The following is a 6,686-nucleotide window of genomic DNA, read 5'->3' as shown; positions in this document are numbered from 1 at the left end:
GCGAATCACTGTTTTTCATATGTTTGTACATGCTCGCGTTCGTGGTTTTTCTCTCGTGTGTACAATATCAACAATGTCGAGTGATACTCAGAGACACGATTGCAAGAGTGCGTTATAAAAATAATAAATGACGTTTTTATTTAATGCATAAGTTTATTTTTCACTTCACTACAGTACAAAAGCATGCTAGATATGCAATCCATGAACCCAATAAGAAAATTACATGCCATATCAAAGATCCCCCATGTATTGCCCCCGCTTCATGCAGTACGGCACAGGATCGGACATCTCGATAGTACGGTTATATCGACATTTTTTCTGACTCCCAAGAATATCGATATAACGAGACTTTACTGGATATAACTTTTTTCCTCCCTAATGTTATGCACAGTTTAATTTCACTTAAGTACACAAATAACACATCAGTAAACTAACTGTAAAAAAAACAAATCACCTAAATGCCTGCAACAACTAAAAAAAAAAAAAAAAAAAACATTGATGTCACAAATGGCGCATATCTCATAATACTGTTTAATTTCACAGAACACATGAGGAAATCCACTAGCTGTTGAGATGTCTGTCAACAATTTCACAAGTCCTTAAAAACCTTCTCATTTCACTTGTTTCCAGTTCTTGTTTGTCACAGAAATATAGGCGACAGTTAATTCTAGATGAAATAGTGTTTCATCACCTACCAACAACAAAAAAACGTCCCTTGTACGAATTAAATATGTCACGATCATGACAATGGAGTGACACAATGTCTATTCCACCATTTTGCTTACTTGATGCAGTAGTCAGCCATTTTGTGGATGTGACTGTAATGTGCAGTTCTCCAGTCAGCCACAAGGGGGCAAGTCATGCTAATGTAGCAAAATAGCTTCTGTGTTCCTTTTGGTCTAATACAGGTGAAATCCCATTTTTTTTGTGAACCTGATTCAGCTCCAGCAGAGCTAAATCAGAAAAACGTGGAGCAATAATTGCCAATTTGATCTACTTCTCACATAACTGTACATCACACAGAATCAGTCGGTTAAAATTAAAGACAGTCCTTAATCTAACCTTTACTCGACACAAACAGTCGGTTTATGATGTAATTCAACCAAACCTTTGAAACGGCATGATGACAAATGAGGTAAAATTTCTCGAAATGCAAAGCTTGGCTGAAATATGAACATCAGTTTAAGGAACATTGTTATTTATACTGAGTAGAATTCCTTGACCACTCACTGTTGTGAATTTACGCAAGACTATATCGTTGAAGAATACCAATTGTGAAATGTTGAACAAATCCAAACAGTACATAACATTTAAATCTGCATTTTTTTTTCCTGTAACAGTTTTTCAGATTAATCGATCAGACCTATTCCCGCGTTGAACACTTAATTTTTTATTTTTTTAGGTGTGTGGGGCATAGCTTGGGGTTTATTTTTGCGAATCAAACTGCAACATCCAAGACAATCTATAGTTTTATTAAATATGTTTTCAGAAATGACTGTTCATTTCTGAAATACTCTCGCAGACAGTCAAGTCGTCTGTCCCGTGTCAATGTTGTGCTAACATTTCAACTGCTAACGGTCAAATTCTTTGTAGTCATTCAAATCAAAACTGGGTGGATTCTGTTGTTCAAGAAAAAGGAAACAGACGGCCTTAGGTTAGTGACATCTACTGGTTTTGGGAAGAAATCCACTTTGTTTTTTTGTGACTTCCCTATTTTCTGTGAGGACGATAATAGTCATATTAAAGCGAACCAGGCAAAATCTGGCTGCCTGGAAAAATTAAGAAACCGTTGCATTAGACAAGGATCTGGGTAAAATTTACGGGGATTTATCTACGGCATTGTTGGAACCGTCTACTAGAAAAAACAAAGGCACCGCCCATCTACTCGTGATCCTCACGAACCAGGAAGTAGCCTTCTAACAAACAACCAAACCCAAATTGAGCATTCCACTTTTTTCGGGGTTAGGGGGTGTGGCCTGGGTGGAGTTAACTAATGTCTATTGAGTGTGATTTCAGTCAAATAGGCTTATGAAAGCATCGCAAAAATAACACGCTATGTGGTGGTGCGCAAAACCAAAGTGAGGTTGCAAAGAACTTCACAACGCTGATCTGGACAATCCATCTTGGATTGGATTTTTATTTATCTTTATTAGTCTCGTTGTGGAGAAATTTAGATTTCACAGCAGCAAAGTTATGAAAGGATGAGGGACGGAAAGGAAAGAAAGAAGTAGAAAAACAAAATACAGGAGCTGCTGGAAAGGCAGCCACTCTCGCGGCGCCATATTGAAGGCAAGGGAACAAAAAACTAAACAACATACTATAATATGACAACACAAAGACACAGAGAGTCATTCATTCTAAAGCACTTTCTGTACCCTCTTTGTTACCTAAAGCAGTACAAGATGAAAGAGGAGAGGATCAAAGAACCTTTTCACCAGTGGATCAGGGACGTCATGGTGCCATTTGCACGTCTACTACAAGCTAAATGTTGAAAGCAAACACAAAGCTGTAGCATCCATTGACAAAAAGAGATTGTCTCATCTCCTGTCCCGCGTAAATCCGCTTCAATTCCAAGCCGCGACAGATTGTCAGCTCGTAGCTAGGGCTAAAATTTGAGCTACCGAAGGTCTATTTACTATAATCGTATTTATAATACTACGAAATAAAGTTGCTATTTGTGTCCCTATTTGCTTTTTCAGTGAACAAGCTGCTGTGAGACAGAAGTGTTGTTGCCCTTCAATTGAACAAATACTGGTTCAGACAAAGCATTCATTGATTCTGAAACTTTAGTTTCTCCTTGATTCTGTCGATCCCTCTGTTGGATGCATGCCTTGCTCAATGTGTGCTTATGTGCCACAAATGTCATCCAGTTATCAAGGTTGTGAGCGCACAATCAACACAGCGTTAGTTAAAATGTGTCCACTGCAGTGCCGGGGTTTTTGTCATTGTCATTCGAAGTCCAGGACCCCAAAAACATTGAGTTTTAGGACAACATAAACATTCAATACAGCGCTAGCAACCTTAGACTCTCTTCATTCATCAGGAAAAAAAAGTTATTTCCTAAATCTTGAATACATTTGGGATGGGCGCTGGGACAACTACATCGGAAAAAGGTGGATGACAAACTAAGTGGAGTGGATCATCCATCCGCTGAACCTCTTTTGTGTTTGCAGTGCATGTAGATCGGAAAATTTCTCAAAATTTAAAGGACAACCGACACCATTTTTAATTCTCTGACTGACATCAGAAAAACGTTTTATAGCATCTAAAATACCCAAAACATGCAGGCTGATATTTTTAGTCAAATGCAAAACACCAATAAAACCGAGTTAAAGTGTTTCTAAACTACTTCAAAATGACTTCGGAGATGGCGGGTTTCAGAAGGTCCCGCCCCCTTGTTTGTGAGATCACGCCAGGACGTCTTGCCTTGCTCTAGAAGAATGGCTCCAGATTGTTCAGATGTTTGCAATCGATTAAAGAAGTCCTCCCGTATCAATTTGAGCCGTCAGGACTCCAATGTAGCGCCCCAGAAAATGCACAATATGGTGCCCATGCTCCGTTGGAAATGGGCTGATTTGTCTGCTGGGGATTTGTTTCAACTAGTATCAAATAGTAGTCTTGGTGCAACAGACAACGATTCACCATCGCGTTACGTGTTTTCCTTCTAATTTCACCATCAACACGGATCAACACGATGTTTTCAGACCAAAGTACCCAAAATGCATTGAGTGTCGCTTTCTCGGTCAGGGGTGTTCCAGACATGACGTCAAGTCAGGCATCATCATCAACTCGAAAACAAGACTTCCTGAATATTCAGCGCTAGTCTTAAAATGTAAAATATAGCTATATGCCGTGTAATCTTTGTAAAATACGCTCAGTAGAAGTCATTTGAAGTGATTTTACAAATTATGGACACAACTTGTCCGAAGACGTCGGTTGTCCTTTAAAACTAAAAAAAACGGGACGTTGTCCAAAAATAAATAAAATTTGAGACTAATGTAGACGATCTACCAAAGTCACACACGTGGTGTTAAAACATAAACGATACTGTATTCCCTGGTCGTTTTTTTTTCTGTCCCCCGGTACAAGCCTGACCTCTTGTGGCTTCAACAAAGGTTGATGCAATTCTACAGGTATGAGTAAAGCGTCCAGACCTTCACCGTAGTGCGGTGGTCGATAAGAATTTCATGTCATGGTAGTTTGACAGGCCTGAAGGACTTTCTTGAGGTCGGGAACAGAGAAGATAATTGTGGGGTGATTTCTTAAACAGATGTTCAGGGGAGAGACTGGTACCAGTATTTCTCATCATACGACTACATTCCTCAACAATACAAGCCATATTTGCAATTTCCCCTTTACACACGGCCACATACAACAGAGTGATTTGCAGACTTTCAGTTTTTCGTTTTGAAAAGGCTCCACAAAAATATGGTGAATTCAGAATTTCTTCAGATAAAGCGCTTAATAAGTGCACTCTGTATTTTTCCCTCGCAGATCTGAACACAAACTTGCTATGGAAGAATATTTATTTGGCATAATAATAAGTCTTTTTCATTGGCTCAAAAGCTGTGGTCCAGGATGTAAACCTTAAATGAATTGGTAAATAATTGAGTCTGTTTTACAGAGTATAATATCGCATATTAAAGATTGTATCGACGAACAATGATGCAATCAATTTATTATTTGAGCATTATTTTTGGAATAGGAAAAGAGGCCAGAGAACATGGAGAACTCCACACGAAGGATATAGCCAATATTCAGCATTCAAATGAAAACATGTCCGTGGTAATACATTTAATAAATAATTCCGAATAAATAAAACAAAAACATAAAATGCTGTAAAATATACAGTACTGGAATGATTAGCGGCCATTTTGAGAAGTTATGGATATTATAAATCACAAAGGATGAGCAATCAATCTGATCGTGCACTGCCAACGTTGTAGACTGAAGTGCTCTGTACGACTGCGCAAATATAAAGCACCGTGGTGGCTGTTTTTCCCGTTTTCGAGCTAAGCAGTAGGAATCGCTGTAGTCCCCCCCGCCCCACTTCATGAATTTAAACAAAATGTTCCGAAATAGTTACTGTAACAATACAGTGATTGACTTTGGGCACACAGACCATTTAGATTCAAACATCTACAAGCAAACAAACCAGATAAAGAAGCAATGGCACACGGTTTCCTGACATTTTCACGTGACCATCAACAGAATCATAAACACCTGTGTCTCGTTTTCATTAGATATCTCGTATCTCAAATCGAAATCACATAAATGTGAACGTTTGGAGAAAACAATGATGAATCAAAAACAAAACATTGAGAAAAGTGCCTGTAGTTTTTGTCACGTTTGTATACTCACAGCAAAAACACTTACCGGTAACGGAGTAAGAAAACATGTTGAGTTATACTTCTGAACCCAGGCGATGTATGGTTGAGTATAATTTAAAAAATATGAATTATGACCCTCTGGATATGTTTATAAAAACGGGGAAAAAACACAGGCAAAAAGGACCCCCCACCACACTCCAAACAAAAACTTAATTGAAAATTTCTTGCGAGGATCGAGATATTATGTAGAAGGGTGCTGCCACCAAGTGGTAGGGAGGGGTATGTCTCGTGAATGACGTCACAAAATGTATTTTCTTCTACATACAGATACTGTACAGTGAAACTCCTCTGCAACGAAACCTACACGAGCAAAAATACTCATTTGATGTAAAAAAAATCCACTTTTCTGCTCTCCCTACAAAGAACCCATTGTTGCATAATTGTGACTGTTTTATTTCCATTATATGATAGCTGTCCATGTTAATAATAATAATAATAATAATAATAATAATACATTTCATTTATAAGCGCCTTTCAAAACTCTCAAGGTCACTTTACAGTCACAGGATAAGTTTTTCTGAGGGCGAGAAGCGGCAGCCACACGCACGAGCGTTCACTCAACCCGGAAGTAACTCAAATAGAATAGTAAGACATTTAGACAGAAAGCTAGCTAATGATAAGTGCGTTGTTAAACAGCTGAAGCTGTTAAATACAGAGGGTTGTGTCAGGAAGGGCATCCGACGTAAAAGTTTGGCCAAAACAAACATGCGAATCAAACCTCTGAAGATGGAGGACACTGATTTGCTGTGGCGACCCCTTAAAAGAGGAAAGCATACATGTTTGCAATTGATTAAATAATTTATTCCGTGTTATTTTGAGGTATCTGGGTGGGGGGGGGGGGATGTAGCACCAAAAAGAGGCAGAAGATGGCGACAAAGCTCCGTGGAAATAGGCTGATTTGTTTCCTTCGAATGTTTGTCAGCGAATATCAAATAGATGCTGGGTGCAACACACAACGATTCATCATCGCGTTATTTATGTGTTTTCCTTCTAATTTCGCCATCAACACGGATCAACACGGATCAACACGAAGTTTTCAGACCAAACAAAGTACAGCAAAATGCATTGACGTGATACAATGTGTCCTTTCTCGGTCAGGGGCGTTCCTTCAGTGACGTGACGTGAGGACTCGTCACCAACTCAAAAACAAGACTTCCGGAATATTCAGCGCGAGTCTTAAAACGTAAAATATAGCTACATGCCGTGGAATCTTTCTAATATACGATCAGTAGAAGTCATTTGAAGCGATTTTACAAATTATGGACACAACTTGTCCGGAGGCGTCGGTTGTCCTTT

Source organism: Hippocampus bargibanti, linkage group LG10, assembly GCF_051943395.1.
Source record: "Hippocampus bargibanti isolate YZ-2025 linkage group LG10, ASM5194339v1, whole genome shotgun sequence".
Classification (NCBI taxonomy): domain Eukaryota; kingdom Metazoa; phylum Chordata; class Actinopteri; order Syngnathiformes; family Syngnathidae; genus Hippocampus; species Hippocampus bargibanti.
The sequence above is the reverse complement of the archived record's forward strand: the minus strand, read 5'-3'. Positions refer to the sequence as shown.